Raw genomic sequence first — 19,462 nt, 5'->3', positions numbered from 1 at the left:
CTCTACCTAGGAAAACTTCATATGTTTACTACGGCAGGATGCATTAGAATGGCAATCTGGGCTAGTTGGTTCATGATAACTTTCAGGGCGCCGAAAATACACAAGGACAAAATACGTCTCCTTTCTTGTATCTTGTCCTTGTGTATTTTCGGCGCCCTGAAAGTTATTACGGCAGGATGCTTTCGCAAAACTAAGTATTTCTTTTATTGAGCTCTTGCACTAGCCTTATCTCTAGAAACTTTATATTCTCTACGATGCTGAGATAACATTCTGGAGATAGTGTTTCTAGAGCTACGCTAGATATTTCGAGATCATCAACTTTCTCGCAAACTATTCGAGAGAGCCAAACCCTCTAATGTATGGAAGTAACTCACCGAATGACGCGGCTGACAGTTTGAAACAGTCGGCACTGTAACAGTGACAATGGCATGTCACTTGCTTATGTAATGCTCATTGGCGCAGATCAAACTGCTTTTTCCGTCTACACTCATTTTCTGTAGACTCATTCACCGAACTCCCTCTCGAGACTGCAGCGCTTGGTTCTCCAAAGTAATTTGCATGAATATAGATGCAATAGGTTTCTTTGAGTGTACGTCTACCACATATTCTTCATATTGAATGTGCTAACTGTATTCATGACCATGTCCGTAATTGTATCCACATTCTACCTAATAATTTTTATTTTGACATTTCAGTTTCGACAGTACTTTTCTACACATCTGTGCTTGTTTAGCCGTACTCAACAAGCCCATACATCTTATATTTTACTATTACATATATTTATAAAAGTGTTGATGCCGAGCGACAGTTCAAAAGTGTTGATAACAGTTGAGTAAGAACCAATAAAAAGCTGTACAAAGTAAATTGTGTTAAAGGGGGATGTATGGACATCAGAATAGCACATGCCATGCTAAAAAAGATGCAAACACTTGTTAGGTATGCAAGAATGACAGTGCTGTGCCGTTTCTGATATGTCACAAAGAAACTCAGTAACTTACAGTGTTCCTTATGGATGTTTAAACTAAATTTCAAAGCCTAGAAGTTTTATTCAAGAATGTTTCTAACTTGTTAAAGTCTTGAGCCACCACCTCATAAATGACAATGTGGCAAACCTTCATTTTCATGTTCATTATAGTTTACAAGTTCTAGCCTGCATTTATTTATTGCATTCATGCTGAAACTGGGAGGGGTTCTCTAGGTACGAATAAACAGGTAAACATTTCTTGAAATCAAAATATTTGAAAAGGGACAAAAGTAATGATCTGAGAACCGTATCTTGGATTCTCTTCTTTGTCTTTTCTCTGATTTTCACTGTATTTCATGTGAGGCATTTAGTTTTTCTAGAGTGCAGCTCTTAGGCACCCGTTTCCGTGTTTCGCAGCATCGCTTTTGGCGTAACAGCCTCACTAAACTTGGCAGGAAATTGAATTCATGATGAGGTCATGTGACATTAAATTTTCCGCTAAGTCTAGCTGAGAAACTGAATTTGTTTATTGGTGACGTGAAACGATGACGCGACGTCATTTTCCCCGCTACGTTTAGCAGGAAATCTGAATTGGTGTTGAGGTTACCTGACATCAATTTCCCCGTTTAATTTAGTGGGAAAGCTTAACCCGCTAAATTTAATGGGGAAACTTTCGTGCTAAATTTAGGGAAATTTCACGCTAAATGGGAGGAGCAGAAGAGGAGGAGGGGAGGAAGAGGAGGGGCATACCCTCCCATCCTCCTCCTCAAGATCTGTGCTTTAATTTCACATTACAGAATATTGTAATGGATGAAGAAAGAATAAAACAATTAAAACCGGGACAACACAACCACATTTTTCAACCAGCAACAGACGAGTAAACTTTCAACAGCGAGCAGCCGATTATACCCAGTAGGAGTAGGGGAGAGAAGGGGAGAGAAAGAAAGATAAGAAACGCGAAGTGCAAGTCAGGGTGGTAGGGTTATCTCGAATTTTAAAAATTCAACCTCAGTGTTCGTCAGCAGGGGGGAAGGGTTTGACACGTTGTTTTTTTCTCTGGTCATGGCGAAAGATTCTATGATTTCCCTGCCGAATCTGCTGTCATGCCCCCAGGATTTTTGTGTCATCAAATAGTGGATGACAACGCAAACACGAACGGGCATGTATGACTGTGGGATGATAAGAATCTGGAGAGGCCTTAGAAACTTCGTTGTGATGTTCGCGGAGTCCGTGATTGGTGCATAGTCATACATGTCCGTTATTATTTCCAAATTATTTCGTTAAATAATTATTTCGTTAAATTGGGAACTTTCGGAAGTCGAGAAAGACATTCTTCGGGATAGGCTGCGCGGGGAATCCGAATTTGTTCGTTAAATCGGGAAACTCGTAAAATCGGGTTTCAATAAATTGAGGTTCAACTGTATAGCTATACTCGTTTTCACCTCAAGAAAAAAAGGAAGTTTTGCTCATTACTCATATGCTGCAAGTAGTAGTTCTCATAAGATTTGGTTGTCGGAGGAGGCAGCAATGCTTTTTGCATTTGAAATGTGTACGGCTTGATAAGATAATATATATTTGATGTAAAATGTGCCTGCATGTATCTTAATTCTCTACATAAAGGGGGAAATTAATAATGATCCGCTAGGAGCCGGACTTTTTTTTTACTGTGGTTCTTGAGGCGATAAGAGGTACAGATTTGGAGCTGGAATTTCTAAAGTAGCTAAATTTGAAGCTACAATCACGTCTATGATTTGTAGGTTTCTGGTCTCTCGAAAGGTGGAACAAAGTTAGTATAATTTATTGCTCGGACGTAAACAATATGTGCGATGAAAGAGCCACTGGCAGGACGGCCTACATTTGCTGCCATCAATTGCATAAGGCTTGGAAATATCTTTTTGAGCTATACATTTTTTTATCATTGTTTTTTTTATTTTTAGTTTTAGGTGAAGTGTTGTTTTCAGCACGTTTCCTTCGTAGATCTCTGGCCACAATAATTTCCTTTGCCTCTATTTTAGCCTTCCAGTCGGATCCTCTGAAGGTGCTCCTGGATGTGCGGCACGAGGTGCACCTTCTCCGCCAGGATACGGCGCAGGTCGTGGCAAACCAGGACCAGCTGGCAGTGCGCACCGCTCAGCTTGAGCGTGCGAACTGCCTGCCTGAGGCCCCAGTGCCGCCAGCGGTTTTTATTTTACCGCTGGCGACAATGGAAGATTTTGAGGCGGCAGAGAGGCGCCTCATCAACCCTGCTGATTAGGCTGTCCTGGTGATTATCAAACTTTTTAGAGCGCAGCTCTTAGGGGCCCGTTTCCGGCTTGAGCGGCGACGGCGTCGCCGTTGGCGTCGCCGTCGGCGTAACCGCGAGGTCACGTGACCCCCCGAGGTCACGTGACCCCCCCCCCCCCCGAGGTCACGTGACCCCCCAGGTCACGTGACACCCCTAGGTCACGTGACACCCCTAGGTCACGTGACCCCCGAGGTCACGTGACCCCCGAGGTAACGTGACCCTCTTAGGTCACGTGACCCCCAGAAGTCACGTGACCCCCTTGAGGTCACGTGACCCCCTTAGGTCACGTGACCCCCTTAGGTCACGTGGCCCCCTGAGGTCACGTGACCCCCAGAAGTCACGTGACCGCCTTGAGGTCACGTGACCCCCTAAGGTCACGTGACCCCTGAAGTCACGTGACTTCTGGGGATCACGTGACCCCCTAAGGTCATGTGACCCTTCAGGTCACGTGACCCTTCAGGTCACGTGACCCCCGAGGTCACGTGACCCCCAAAGGTCACGTGACCTCAAGGAGTCACCTATCCCTCAGTACGCTTCCACCTTCCTCCTCAAGAGCTGCGCTCTAACCGGCGTTACAGGGATTTGTAAACGGCTTTCATTTTTTTTTCACTCTATGTTAGTGCCTTGTGGCTCAAGTGGTTTGAGAAATGGAGCGACAGCATATGTTAAACTGCTTGATATCTACATTTTACCAAAATGTTAGCTTAACCATTACCTCTATTAAGTCACAGACAGCCACTTATCAAGGCAGCATTACGATTGAAGATATGGCCTTATTGTTTTCACACTTCTACATACTTTTGAGTCGAGAACAGGGGCTCATAGAATGATTGAGGGAATCAGTGCTCGCTGGAAAGTATAAAATAAAGCGAAGAAGGCAACAAGAACATCGATTTGACCTTTGGTTGGTTGCATTATAGTTGCACTCTGGTTGCCTGTGGGGTCACCATGCAAATTTTGAGAATTGAAAGAACCATTTTTATAATCACTAGGACCCAAGTTGATGTGAACATTAAAGGGGTACGGCAACGAAATTTTAGCGCCGATCTTTTTGCATAAGTATGGGCTAGGGACAGGCACCCCCTCGGAAATATCAATATCGCGCTGTAAAACACAGAAGAACTAATTTTAAACCTAATTAAACGATTTCAAATTCACACCTGGTGGATGGTGTGAAAGTTCTCGTGACATCACCTGTGGCATAGGAGCAGCGCCGTTCTGCAGAAATACGGCGTGCCGGCAGAATTAGCTTAGGCCTGAACGCGTTTGTAAAGCCTTGGCGGAGAAAGCCAAAGAGCAGTCGCGTAGTTGGCCACAGTGAGCTCGTTCTCGTTGCGGCTCTTTGCCAGCACGACGTGAGCACGCTTCTGGCGCGGCCGGTATTAGTTGCTGCGAGTCGCGAGCTGCGAGCAGACGTTAAAAACGATGCGTTTGAAATATGAGTTCACACTCTGAGCGGACACGTGCGTTTGATCGATGTGCTGGATTCGCTCTGTTAGACAGTGTTTCGGTAAGCGCTTCTGGACCAATCTTTTACGATTGCAGCTATAGAGCAAGACAAAACTATGTGATAGGCTGCTGTGAAAACTACATCCTCGGTGGACCAATCATACACCTTTCTTTCGCCAGCGATCATGCTCTCGCCCATACCCATGCACAAAATGCGGGTTCAGGGGATGAGAGGCAGCCAGTTGATTGGTTCAGCGGGCACGTAGTTCCCGCCGCAGTCTTAGCTTAGGCATGACAGTGTCATAGGCATGCTCCTACTCGAGAAGGCTTCGGCGTAGAAGAAACAAAGTCCGGGGCTCGTGGAGGGGCATTTGGAGATGCTTTCACACACTCTGTGCTCGTGCACAGCAATTCTGTAGACCGCAGTCACAAGAGGGGACGTGCTGGATCAATGGCTGATGGGACATGCAAAACATATTGCAGCATGCTAGCCAAGCTTTGACATAAGCTTCTGACATGAATCCGGAGAATCCATGTTAGCCGGTCAAAGTTTCTGCAGCTTCTTTGACACGTGAAGCTAAAATCGCGTGACAATATGAACCAACAAATGCACGAAACACAACGATGCACCATCTTTCTTTTAACCATCCGAAAACGAAGAAAACATTGTGCCATTGCCAGTCTAAACACTTTTCTAGTCAATTGCCCACCGAAAATCCGCAAGCGAAAAGGGGTTATTTTACTCCACGTGTCTGCGGACGATGCGTGGATTGCCGGAATCTGTGACATCACGGTAGCATGGTACACGGCCTGCGGATGAGAATCACGATTTGGTCCGTCATGTGAATCTGCCATTAGCGGTTATATTGGAATTATTAAGCATGGCTAACCTAACCAGAAGGTCGTGGGATTAAAACTTAATTGATGGGCAAACTTCTCTGTAAATTGGATTTTTTTTGGGCTGCCATATACAGTAAACTCTCGCTTAAGCGAACTTCAAGGGTCCCAATGAAATAGTTCACTCAACTGAAAGTTTGCTAAACTGAATATATTAACTATAATCAGTTGCAGGAGGGAAGCTCAACAAGGGCCAATTCCCTGATCTATTACTTTCAGTAAAAGTCTGGATAGATCTTCAGTATGATGATAATGCAATTATTGCAAAGGTGCAAGCGACCTGGACAATAACAGTAGTAACTCTGGAGAAGAGGTATGGCGACAAAAGACAAACATAAATTCCAAATGCAGCTATGTGTGTTTGGAGATTGGTGTTTGTCTTTTTTTTTCCTTGCTCCCGTTCTCCAGGGTTTATTTTCGTTAGATCTTTTGTATTCTCTTTTATATAATAGTGTAGTGAATACTGTCAACAGGATTAATGCAATTTCACATTACCCTTTCACTTAGGTGATATGGATGCCATAACATAGTCAGTTTTCATCTTACTCATATTAAATTAACTTTGATTCTTAAAGTGCAATATTTTTTTTCTTTTATTCGTGTAGGAGGAGCAGCTCTCCGGCCTGGGTGGCACCACAATCGCGGAGGCTGTGCGGCGCACCCTGGAGCGGCTCCTGCGGAAGCAGGTGCAGATGCACTTCAGCATCTGCGGCCGCAGGGACAACAAGCGGCCGTTCAGGGGCACGCAGCTCTGCACCGTGGCCGTTGGTAGGGTGTTTTCATTCCACACCTTCATTGCTAATTGAAAAGGATGGCAACTTCTTTCTTTTAATTCGTCAGCTGCCAAGAATCTGAAGAATTACTGGATCAGTTTTAAGCACAATTTGTGGTTTGTAAACGTGCGCGTGAACTGGCCAGAGTATTTTCATATAATTCCTGAATAAGTGTTTAGTAAAGCAAGCTCTTTCTTTATCATCATGGTTAGTCATTTCCTGATGTTTCAAGTAATGCACCATGAGCTGATGTTTCAAGTAATGCACCATGTTAGTGGTATTGCTACTGAATTTGGATTATGAAGAACTTAATCTTTCAGGGACTCTAAACAAATTGCACCATAAATGTGTGTTAGTTTGTACCGTAGCAAAATATTTCTCAACTTTTGTTTCTATACTGGTAAAAGCGACTGAGTTGAAAATTAATACTTAAAATTGAAAGAATAAAACGTAGAGGACAAAAGCTTGGTCTGCTGGGCAAGTTGGTAGTGGACATTCATTCATATATGCAGAGGACAAACACACGACCATTACGAAAGAATGTGATTGTCCAGTGCCTGTCCTCCGCATTTTGTTCTTTCGATTTTAAGTATTGTTTGTATATACAGTAGAACCTCATTCATACATTCCCAGTTAAAAATTATTTCGGCTGTTACAGTCGGGAACGGCAGTCCTGTTGAACTCTCATGGGGTTATGTTTTAATTCAGTTTTTTATGTTTGCCTTTACAACTCTCACACCTCTTTTTCATTTTGCCTCTTCATCTCTTTGCCCAGCACGCATGCTCTCTTCTGTCGTTCACAGCGGCTTAAGTCCCCTGGTCGCACTAATTCAATTTCACACGGAGCTCACAGTTCATAATCATGCACTGCTCATGGTGCGCGTGCATGAAGCTTCATCGCTTTGCAGTGGCTGGTGAGAGCAGCGTCTGGGTTCTCTCAAACGGGGCATACATTTTGCTTATTCTTAGGTTAGTTAGCAGAATAATATTGGTGGTGAAATAACATTCAGCACTGCTGTCAATGCTTAAAGTTGACTCTGAATTGTGTGTGTGAGCAGGAAAAATTGGAATTATGTGCAGTGATGTCACTATAGGGTTGCGTGGCCCGCCATGACACCCCCCGAGCGCTGCTTCTAAGGCGGTGCCGCCCCCCCACCTTTCCCATTTGTGAGTTGTGAATGCAAAAGCATGCAAGCCGCTCATCTCGTGCACTCCCCCCTCCCTCCCCCATCCTTCCCTCTTGTGACACCACTGGTCATGTGCAAAGTCGGTGCTTTTCACTGAGTTGGTGCTGTGATGTGTGTGTGAACAGGCCTTTGTAGACCAACACATGGCTTTGATGTCACGCCGCCGCAGTGACGCTGCTGTCAAAATGGTGCGTGCACAAACGCTTCACCTCACAGGAGGCTCGTTTCCGTGCATGCACAGTGCCCACATTTAATGTGGCCAAATGCAGGCTTGTTTAAAACAGCGCATTGGTCTATAGGTCGACCTTGTTTGGTTATGATTACAGATCAACTCCTACTGGTAAAGAAGTTTCTAGCAAATGGTTAACCTGTTTAGAATAAATATGGTAATTCTTTCTTGGTAGCCCTAAACTCGACTTGGAATAAATTACTGCACGAGAGTTTCCCCCTGTTTCTATAGGCCCCTAATGCATTTTGTGACTTGCTTTGTGGCGTGCATAACATTCGCTTCTGCTGTTTTTTTGTTTTCTTTTTTTCCAGCTATGATCCGGAGCCGAGTTGAAGGCAACGTGACGGACGCAGAGCGGGCCATTGGTGACTACTTGGCTGGGGCGCCGGATCGCGAGGGAGGCAGGGCTGAGAGGATGGCCAAGAAGATTCGGGACACGGCCATCCTCTCAGCCCAATTCGTCACTGTCCTGCCCAGCAGCCTGCCAGAGAGGGACTTCCACACCGACGTTCAGGCTGACATCCTGAGCAACAGCTCACAGACGTGACGGCTAGCATTGCAAAAGAAAAAGTTGAAAATAAAGAAATAAAAGAGAAACATTGTTCTGAGCCTTCTTTCTCGTGCATTCCATCCACAAACTTGTAGCAAAATTGAAATGGCAGACTTTAAATTGTTTCGTTCTGTTGCGATTTAGCAACTCATGAAGACATTGTGAAAAATCGAATTGAACTAGGTTTTGTCCACTATCATATTTCTTGATGCAAAGACTCATGTAATGCAAGCTTATCAAAGGGTACAAATCGGGCCTCCCAGATGCTTGTAAGGTTTGCTCACAGCTAAGTGAAATGGATCCTTGGCAATGGACTGTGTTTATACTAAGCTCGTTCGATATACCTGCACCTTTTGCACTGGTGCAGAAAAGTGTAGGGCAGTACTTCTGGTGTGTGTATGGAGATACCACTGAAAGCACACCACCCTGCACTTTTCTGCACCGGTGCAGGTAAATCGACCGAGCTTTACTGTACAACTGAGATTGTCTGAGGATTGAACTGCCACCCTGGCCCGAGCTACATTTTCACCGTATTGCCAAGCTTGGCTGACTGCTGAAATGCCATCCTGGCCCAGGTTGTATTTACACCGTTTGGCCAAGCTCGGCTGACCGCTGAACTGCCACTCCTGGCCCAGTCCGTATTTTCGCTGTTTTGCCAAGCTTGACTGACCACTGAACTGCCAGCATGGCCCAGGCTGCGTTCAGACCGTTTTGCCGAGCTTGGCTGACCACTGAACTGCCAGCCTGGGCCTGGCTGTAGAGACGCCATAGAGCCAAGCTTGGCTAGACAGGGAACCCCCACTGAACTGCCAGGGTGGCTAGCCAGGCTGGGGCTAGCTTGCCCCTTGGAGCAAAATGGTGCTTGGGCCGGGGAAACTTTCCCCGGCTGCCCAAGCAGGTTCAAGCTTGAACCAGGGAATTGTGCTGCTTGGGAATCTACCGACCACTGTACACTGGTTCACTATTGATTTGGTATCTTTCAATTGATTTGCCTGAACTATTCGCACCTGTAAACATCTTAAAGATGATCCGAGGGAATGTTTCCTGTCATGTGATGTCATATGCTTAAAGTAAGTGAGGCCTGTGGGCATTTTCAAGGGCTATGGGGCATGCTGATGATAAACACTAAATGTGAGTTTGATGGTGGACGCTGATGATATATACTAGTTTGTAAGTAGCTATTTTTTATTTGATGAAATCTGCAGATGAGGTTTTGTCGTCAGGTTGCCATTATGTGGGAACACGGGGGTCATACTCTGCATTACATTATATGTTTACATGTGTCTACCCAATCTCATTAGTATGTGTCCAACAATGAGCTGTATTTGCGACTCCACCGACCTATAGAGGGCGCCACCACCAAACAAACATGGCGGCTGGGAACAGGTCGCATCGGCTCGGCCGGCCGCCTGAATGGGTAGCGCATTCAATTTAACAGATTTTCTTTTGTTTAATGCCCTATTTTATAGGTATTCGAACTGCGACGGTTAAATGTAGTGGGTGTACATAAACTTGCAGAGCATAGTTTTGTTTTCCCGGTGCTTTTTGTTCTTCATGACAAAATTGTTTTTCGGAGATTTCGTTCAATATTGAAACTATGGGCTCCGGAGAGACGGTAATAGATTCTAATCAGTTTTGATCAGCTAAGGAAAGCGCAGAATAGTTCCACCGAGAGTAATTTCCACCCAACTGGCATGCCTCGACCATGCGACTTATCTGTCCGCGAAATCGAGCTTCTGTGCGTATTAAGAAACAGCTCTAGTCGTCTGCTCAATCAACACCCCTGGCTGCAGGAAAATTACGAAAATTAAGCAAGCGCTTCTTGAGCCAAGGAGCATGTTAACCCGCTGGCGCCCCACTAAGCAGCTGATACTCCTATTTAAATTCAGGTTTTTGTAGCAATCAAGAAGTCATGTTGACGAATATGCGGGTTATGTATTATATTACATACTATGTCCCACTAAAGCGATATTAGTACATTCTTCGGGTTGAAATATGTGCTTAGTTGACTAGCTATTAGGTGAACTGCTGAATAAAAGTATATTTGACAGGCAGAAACATACTACTTAAACTCAGCCAAATGGTTCTAGCCGGCAGCACGGAGACGAATGTGGACAAACTGAAGAGAGTCTTCATCGGAGATTCACGTAGAAACCCTCTGCATTGAACTTGACTTCAAATCCGTAACGGAGAAATGGAGTATCTTTTGTGGCCGGACAACCTGAGCAATGTAGACGTATATTGCTGCTGGCTTCGACGGGGGTATAATATGAATATTGGAGGCACGATAGATCATAATGTCGTGACAGCTTCTAACGTTGCGAGATGTGACCCCCACCTTTTGAAAATAGACAATTTCCCTCATTAATCGTATGCAGCGAGCAGGTTTTCCGGAATAAAGTAATTGCGAAATCAGCCCAACTCTTTCGGTGAGGTCCCTAAGCTTTTACGGCGAAAAGCAGCCAAGATGAATAGCCAATGCACCGGCCGGCGTAAGCGGCTCAATCTTGAAGCTAATCAAACACAACCAAACTCAAGTAAAGCAGCTATTTGACTGCAACATTGGGGTTCCCTCCAGTGAAACACCTCGTCTGTCATCCTCAGTCAACTGTTCTACATCCTTATAAAGAAACCACTTATCAGCTACCAAGTAGTCGTCACTTTGAATGTGATTCGAGGCAGACAAGAAATCAAAACCTTTTTCCGCGATTCCTCTCCATCCAACAAAGCGAAAGCACGTGACCGTGTGTTGCGGAGTAAACGGGCTTCCAAACACGTGATGGAAGGAAACAATCTGCTGAGGCTTCATCACACTGATCAACACTCAGGCAAACTTTAGAAATATTCGGACCTTCGTCAAATTACATGGTTCGCCACCGCGCCGCCAACACGTGTCGGCGAAAGCCGCCAGAGACGTGAAGAGGCGCAAAGTAACCTGTTCCAGCAGGTTCCCGGTTTTCCCGATTAATGCCGTCCGTTTTGCTGGAGTCGCGAATATGTCAAGGATATGATTTGTCATTGTCTCAGTAAGACCAATGAATCGCTATATTTACCTAAAAATGCTGGATATTGCACACATATCGTGACGAACGACGATGTTAAACTATATGCCGACTGCTCCGCCAAGCTCGCCCGTCTCTCGACATGCCGTTTTGAATAGTAAAAAAAAAAAAATTATTTCCACATGCCTTTCTCTGAAGTTGGTCTTTTTCATACAAATAGCTGACCTTGATTAGAGACAACTGGACCATTTTTTCCCCTTCGTCATCCAGTGTGTTGTTTCTGGTGTCCCTTAGGGCAATCAAAGTCTTTTTTTTATATAGTTTACAGATTGAAAATAAAATAAAGGCAATTAGTGCATTAGCTACAAAAAGTTTTCCTTTTACATGGGCTGCTTGTCTTATGCCCCTCACCCCATTTTGGAATTTCTGGTTTATCATGTACAGCTGGTATTGATTTACCCTGTCATTTTACTGCGATGTTGATTCTCTTTACAGGTGCTGTAATGAAGAACTCGCCTAACCGGGTGATAGGTCGACTTGCATCACAAGCTGCATGAGAAGTGTGAAGAAACTTTCCTAGGCCCATGGCATGCAGCCTCTTTCATCCAGCGCACTCCTCTGGCGACAAGCCCCTGATTACCAGCCGAGCTGTAGCTTCACTGCAACTGACAATAAACAATTACGGTAACAATTTTGTATGATTTATTTACTACCTATGTATGAGTTACAGATGGATGTGGCAGACAGTGAAAAATAATTGTTTACACTCATTATTTGTTAAAATTACCCTTGTAATGAACTTTATCTTTTCTATTCCGGTGTGAATTGCACACAAAACCACATGTTAGCCTGTAAAACAAGACCGGGAACTGTACTGTTTTAGCCCACTAGCCTGGGATCTTGCTGGTATCTTACCGAATTACTGGTACTACGCTGGAGATTTGTGCTGGCAGCAGCCCGGGAACTCGCTGGGGCAAAACAAGACCGGGAACTGTATGGCTTGAGTCAGCTAGCCTGGGGTCTCGCTGGTATCTTACCGCATTACTGGTACTACGCTGGAGGTTTGTGCTGGCAGCATCCCGGGAACTCGCTGGGACTCCCAATGCCGGGCGTCCCAGTCACTGGCCAGTGACTGGAAATCTCACTGGCCCGTTGTCGCCCCGCGGTGCGTTTCCAGCGTCGCCCCTGTAGGATCTTACCGGCAGACCGGTACCACCCCAGTCCCAAACCGGCGAGTTGTGCTACTTGGGGGTGTTAGTTGCAGAGATCGTATTAAAAAGATTGCGTAGTGAAGATTGCCCTCGCCCAATGGTTCCCAGAGATAAACAAAAGGGTGCGGTGATTCCGTACATTCACAAAACGGCACATGGCTTGAACGAGGTGACCAATAGATCAAACGTGAAAGTAGTGTTTTCCGCACCAAACAAACTTAGTAGATAATGTAGGATGACAGATCCTTTTCGTAAGGCCCCTTCTGGCTGCGCGGTGAAACACAGGGATCCCTTCGTTGAATGTGCGGAGGGAGTAGAATATCAGATGCCCTTATCATGCGGAAACAAGTATATAGGTCAGACAGGGAGGTGTGTTAAAGATAGGCTGAGGGAACACAAACTTAAAGTAGGAAACTATCGGGACGGTCATCTGTCGGATCATTGTCAAAGCTGCAAGTGTGTGCCGTTGCTTTCCGAGAGCAAGATTCTGGCACGGCACAGGGAAAAAACTCTGAAAGAGATAGTCGAGGCAGATGAGATTAAGAGGGGTGGTGCAGCATGTGTCAGCGTGGCCTCAATTGATCGGCTGGACAAGGAGCGTGCGTTCCTCAATGACGCGGCCTGGCGTCGGGTTGGCTACTGGTGGAGCGAAATCAGAAACTCACACGGTATAAAAGTGTCGTTTCATGTAATAAAATCAGTTGTTAGTAGCGCACTGTGCTGTCTCTTTCTCTTCTTTATGTCCTTGTTTTACAAGCGCTAAAATGTATTCTATGTTGTTAGCGGACGTAGCGGGGTCATTCCTCCTGGCGTCGAGCGTACTGGGGTACCGGCGTGTCGCGTCGAGAAGGCGCCAGGTACTGGCGGGCAATAGACTACTTCCATAAAGCCCTGCGTGCAACACAGCGCGCGTTGCACTCTGGGAACTAGTTGGCCAGCGAGGAGAGTGGCATGGTTTCGGTTTCGATCGACACGTCGACAAGAGATTATACAGAGAGCGTGAACTATAAACGGCCGTTATCTTATGCTTTCTGGTCCCGAGAGCGTCATTTGTGGTCTCTAAACTAAACTAAATGGCCAGACCTCGAAGCTTTAGCACAAGCCCGAGACGTAAAGCTTGTCTTAACACATGCGTGTCGTATTTTTGTACTTGAGCATTTCAGTTAGCGTTTCGAGGTATGTGGACGAGCCAGTGCTGGGAATGTCGACGCTACGAAGCTCGGGGATCTTGCTTATGTACGAATCAACAATCTGTAGCAACCAATAAGCATGCACACATCGAGCTCGCGCCTTGACATTAGTGTTGTTGAGTTTGTTTGTTTCGTGCGTCCATAGACGAAATATAACTTTTTGCAATTTCTGTTTTTCTTAATACGCTTGTGTACGCGAAGTAAAACTCGGAGGCGCCATTGAAAAGCTCAATTATAACACACTTCTTATCTCTTATCCATACTGAGCCGCAGCACTGCACGAAGCGAAGTCCCCACCCGCTTGAATTTTACTAATATTCAACATCGAGTGTGCGCGTAAAGTTATCCTGCAATTGTATAGGCACATTCGCACATACAAACCGTTTTAAGAAAGCAAAAGTCGAGCACTTCTGTGAAAAATGTCGCACCATTCGCCATAAGTACGCCGGACGGGCATGAACCCCTATGCGGTGCGCCAAACGAACGAAATTACTCAAAGTGCATTTGACGGTTGCTAAGGGCCATAATATTTGTTATGTGTTTGCTTTCTTCCTGCCTGAGTATGCCGAGATAATTTCAGACACACCGTTCAGGCACAGATCTTGGGCGTCAGTAAAAGCTCGTCCAAAAAGGCTTAGAAAGGAGTAGGGGACGCTTCTTAGGGCCTCCGTCGTAGCTAGCCGATCTCAGCGTTTGCAAAAACTTAATCTTCTATCAGCATAAACTTTGAGTGGGAGATATATGATGACACGAGGAAGACATCATAGTAACTTTGGTACAGTAGTGAGGTCAAATTTATTACGTTTCCTTAAAAGTTCATGCGTCAACGCTGGGCTCAACCTTGATACTCCTGTGAGGATGCGGCTTGCTTTTCGCCCAATGAAGTAACAAGAAGCGGACGTTTGGCAAACAAAATACGTGTTATGCTCCAGGTGACCGAATTTCGCTTGTAGTTCACTGGTACTAGACGGGATTATTGAAATTGAACTCAAAGATGAGGTGACTAAGCCACGTCTTACTACGTTTGCATCCGCACTCAAATATCCGCTGTTTCGGGAATCAAGAAAAGTGCCCCGGCCTTCGTTTTGTATCGCTCGAGAATGAGTGTATTGTACATTTGTAAAAAAGTCAGGTAATCGAAAACGCAAGCAGCGCGTTCGGTCGCGGCGTGATAGCATGAGATGAATCTGCTCAGTCGAAACCGAAACTGAGTGGCCAACTAGTTCCCAGAGTGCACTGCGTGGTATTTCGCCGCAATGGGGCGCGTCGGTTTTGGAAGAAGTCCATTGGCGGCGGTCGTCGGGTCATGGCGGCGTAGGTCAACGGCGGCTCCTCCGGCGAGGCCACGTTGACGGGAGCTTCCGGCTGCAAGGACCGCAGGACCACGAAGCGTGTGATCCCGGTGGCTGAAAGCGAGGCCGGGCGTTCAGTAGTGGGAAGCAGCTGTCGCAGCTCCTCTCGGACGACGTCCCAGAAGATCTCACATGCGTCCGTCGTACTTGAACCAAGGTAGCAGCTTGACTACGATGATACAGCGACGCCAGGTAGTCGCTGGTAGTGCACGGCTGGTGTCTGGACGGCACAATCGATGTTCGTGGCCTCTGTTACGAATTGTTCGACGGTTGAAGTTTGACTGCGTACAAGAAACTTAAAGATTGTTTACTTAGCGCCGAGAATGAAGATCCTCAATTTCTTTGCTTCAGGAGCTCCGGTATTCGCTCGACTCCTAAGTCGGAGCGCATCCTCGATGAAGCTGCCGATGCTCTCGTTGGGGCCTCGAACCCTTTTCTGAAGCAGCTCCTCGGTGCGATCTCGTCGCTGCTGGGTCACAAACGCTCCACAGAGCCCGTTTTTGCATGCTTGACAGGTGGGAATTGTCACTTCGTGGTTTTCATGCAAGGTGCCTGCCGTTCCTTCTAAGGAGGAGCATATGTATTCATTGTTCTGGCGTCCATCCATTGTGACGCGCAACTCGCTCGTACTGCTGCGACCAGTCGTCGACGTCTTTGTACACTTTGCTGTCAAAGGGCGTCGGCGTCCGATGTTCGACGAGCCGGTGTACGACATCGGGTGCAGCAGCAGGGCTCTCGGTCTGCTGTCCCTGGGAAAACATCTCCACGTTCGGCCACTTCTTCGTTGGTTGTCTCACCAAAGGACCACATTCGGGCAGCTGGAGTTGACTACGCCGGCTTGCTCGGGCTCCTTCTCGCTTCATAGAATGAAGTTCTCCGGTGCTTGAAATTAATATGGTACGACGGCTACTCGTGGTCGTACGAGGAAGGGACAAATAAAGTTACCCGCGCCTTCAACAGGGATGTCATGGATGAAGGGAAAGATACCATGAAAAATGAAGTGAAAATAAATATTTATTCGTCGAACCTTTGCTAGGAACGAAAGGAAAATCAAATGTCGAGAAATCTGCTGCGAATGTAGACGATAGCAGCAGCGAGCGACGGTGCGTCGGCGTTACGGCTGGCTAAGCCAGAATGAATGTTCATCGCCGTCGGAAGAATTTGAGTCGGTAAAGGCGCGATCGGATTCTCGTCACTCGCGTGACGAGAATCCGATCTACACTACACTACTACACTGCACTACTACAGTCGCGTTCTCGAAGATTTGGCCTAAAATTTACGGGAGTGAATTAGGACGAGTTTTACAAGGCAAGGTTATTCTGGCCTCTTTATATTTTAAATTTGGGTTAGAACATCCCATGGAAATGCCTGAGCATTCGTTTTTTCGGTGGATTTTTTCAAATGCATGACGTTAGTCACCCTGCTACATTTCCTGTGTAGCAAAAATGATGCACATCTGTGTATCTGCGTTTGTGTAACCGTGGGCATACATTATGTTTATTTATATGCATACATGGTTTTTCAAATAGCGGCCAGGCTCTTTAAATTGACCGGAAAAATCGGTTTCTTGACCTATCGCGCTACGATTTTGTGCAGCATTGCCCACAGGTTGAACATTGTTTCTATAAAAGTTGCAAAGAGCGAACTTACCTGGGGAAGAAGTAAAAAAGAAAAAGTCTTAAATCCTATGGAAACTCAGTGAAGACACCGGTCTTGAAACAATAGGGCGCCTTTGGCACGAAAGAGAGAAGGAGAAAGCGGTTGCGACGCCAACTGCCGCCAACGCACGAGCCTACGGCGCGGAGAGCCGGCGTCAAATAGCAGACGAAATTTTCGACTCAAAAGCGGATCGAGCTTTTCCGATGTCAGTTGTCGATGCATAATTCTATCATCCTTACTAATAAAACATCGAAGAAAGAGTGCGCAGGCAGACGAGCTGGTTGATGTTACACAATTTTGAGAAACCGGAGACGACGGACGAAAAAGGGGACAACACAAAAAAAGTCTCAATTTCGTACGTAGTCTCGTTCTTTTTTTCTAATGTGAAATAAAACACTATAAATGGGCACACAATCAATTTAAAAAAATGGTTTGTCGGGTTATTTTGATTGTTTTATTTTTGGGGTGCTTGTGTCGTTTGCTTTGCAGTTCCTTGCTGTTACCGCGAATGTTTTTGGTTCTGCGTCTGTTGCCGCCTGCGGAACGCGCGCCGCTTTTCTGTGGAAAAGATCATCTGCTGATGACGCCGGCTCTCGGCACCGTATGCTCATTCGTGGGCGGCATTTGGCGTCGCGACAGCTTGGACCATCTTTTGTCTCCCGCGCCAAACGGCGGCCTATTGTCTGAATACCGCCGGCTTCGCTTCATTTGCATAGAGCTAAGACTTTTCTTTTTTTTTTACTTTTTCTCTGATAAGTTCGCTCTTTGTAAATTTTATAGTACAAAGTACTACAAACGCACTATCTGTGGGCAACCTTACACAAAATCGTAGCGCAATAGGTTAAGAAATCGATTTTTGCGGTTGATTAAACGAGCTAGGCCGCTACCTCAGACACTCTGTACATGATGCTGCTGTACTGCTTGGAGCAATTTTCATGTGTGTTGGGACGCGTCAAGCTGAAAATTATCAGCCTTTTGTCCAAGTTTCTGGTCTCAATTGTTTTTTTGTGCCAAAGAAGAGTCTACCCCCCTCTCTCACTCTACTTTGCAGGTGCCTGGGTATGGTGTGTGTCACTTAGGCCTCATTATGCGCGTTTTAATCGTCCTCCTCAGGAAGTGTCTCTTCGCAAGGTCATAAACGTTCGCCTAGCATTTTTCCCCACATGGAAGATTGATTTTGCCAGCAATACTAACATTTAAAATGCACGGTAGGCTTCATCATTATAAAACTTTTAATTACCTCTCTATTTTTTAACTAATTCTTTACGAAACCCTTGTACAAGTCAAGCTTAAATGAGTCATCTCTTTGGGATACTGGTTACCGTATTCAAGTGAAGCTCGAGTGATACTAGAAGTCAAGCTTGCAAGTGAACCAAGATTCACGTGAACCTATACGAAGTAATGGCTTAGACGCATATTTTCTCACTACATTCTAGCAGCCAATGTAGCTGCTTCCAGATGCAGTATATGACTTTTTTATTTCTGAGTTATCGACACGTAAAAAATGCCAAGCATAGATGACGAAACTCAGTAGACCAACGGCACGCATCGCGGTAGGCTTAACACACCACTCTTTTTCTTTTACCAAGATTCTACTACAAGCACAAATATGGTATTTCACATCCCTACACCAACGTATTCCGTCCTCCTCTCACATATCTACAGCATGTGACTGCCAACTTTTCCCCCTACATTGTATCAATCCCAGATCTGTTTTTAAACGAGGCTATGATTGCCACATTATCTAGCCAAGCCGTATTACATTTCCTTACGTACCATAATTTCCGTTTAATCGATGTTGTAACTGCAATACCTCAGTGATTTTACTCTTTGAGGTTAAGTATAAGTCCATCTATTTATATTTTTGTTCACCAAAATTACATTTCTTGTTGCCCTATCTGACCCATTTGAGCTAGAACATTCCTACAACGATGGTTCAAATGTAGAGGTTGAAAGGATAATTAAATATTATCTTCAGCATAGGTGTATCAGCTTGGTTTTGAGTTCTCGGCCTCCCAGAATCTTTTCAGATGTTCTCCAGTGATATTGATATCAATCACAATAGCTTGAGAAAGTTCAGATACATGTCACAAACTTTTTTTTTGTGAAGGATTAAAAAACCTTAGGCAACAGGGTGAGAGTAAGCAGTCACTTCTCCTCCAGAGGTCCGTCACTCTAGGCTACATTTCTCTAATTTTATTCGTAGTAGTTTAGTGATGAATTATTCATGGGCCAGCTTTGACAGTCGGCAATAGCCGCCCCACATAATATATCAAAATTCGTCCGAGGTACGACCTCTATCTTGCGGTGTCCGGAGTCGTCTCCAGTTGGCCCAAGTGGGCTGTTCATTTTTTTTTTTCAACACGAGATGCCAAGTCCCTTAATTAAGGAATGTCACACGCGCAAAAATATATTATCCAACGTTTATTCGTGCATTACAATATAAAGGCACTTTATCAACTGTACTCTTAGCGGCAAGTATTGTCTCCATAAACGCCGTTATTGCAACGTGTGCACGACCCAAATTTGCATTCATTATCCTCCTTGCATGCCTGTAACAAGATATAAATATTTGTTTTAGACAATGGCTAGATAATATATTATATAGAGAATACTTTTATAAATACAAATGTAGCTGAATCGATCAATTTTGTTGTTATCAGAATGATTTTCTAGAATTTATTAACATCAAGTAATCAAAAGATTAGAGATAGT

General features: G+C 45.2%; 1 pseudogene; it reads left to right on the top strand.

Moving 5' to 3' along the window:
• The window catches only part of LOC121837752, a 97,226-nt pseudogene extending 88,896 nt beyond the window's left edge, over nucleotides 1-8,330 (top strand).
• The last annotated feature ends 11,132 nt before the right edge of the window (nucleotides 8,331-19,462 follow it).

This window comes from Ixodes scapularis, unplaced genomic scaffold, assembly GCF_016920785.2.
Source record: "Ixodes scapularis isolate PalLabHiFi unplaced genomic scaffold, ASM1692078v2 PGA_scaffold4__175_contigs__length_147842914, whole genome shotgun sequence".
Classification (NCBI taxonomy): Eukaryota; Metazoa; Arthropoda; class Arachnida; order Ixodida; family Ixodidae; genus Ixodes; species Ixodes scapularis.
This window is presented reverse-complemented; position numbering and strand designations above follow the sequence as displayed.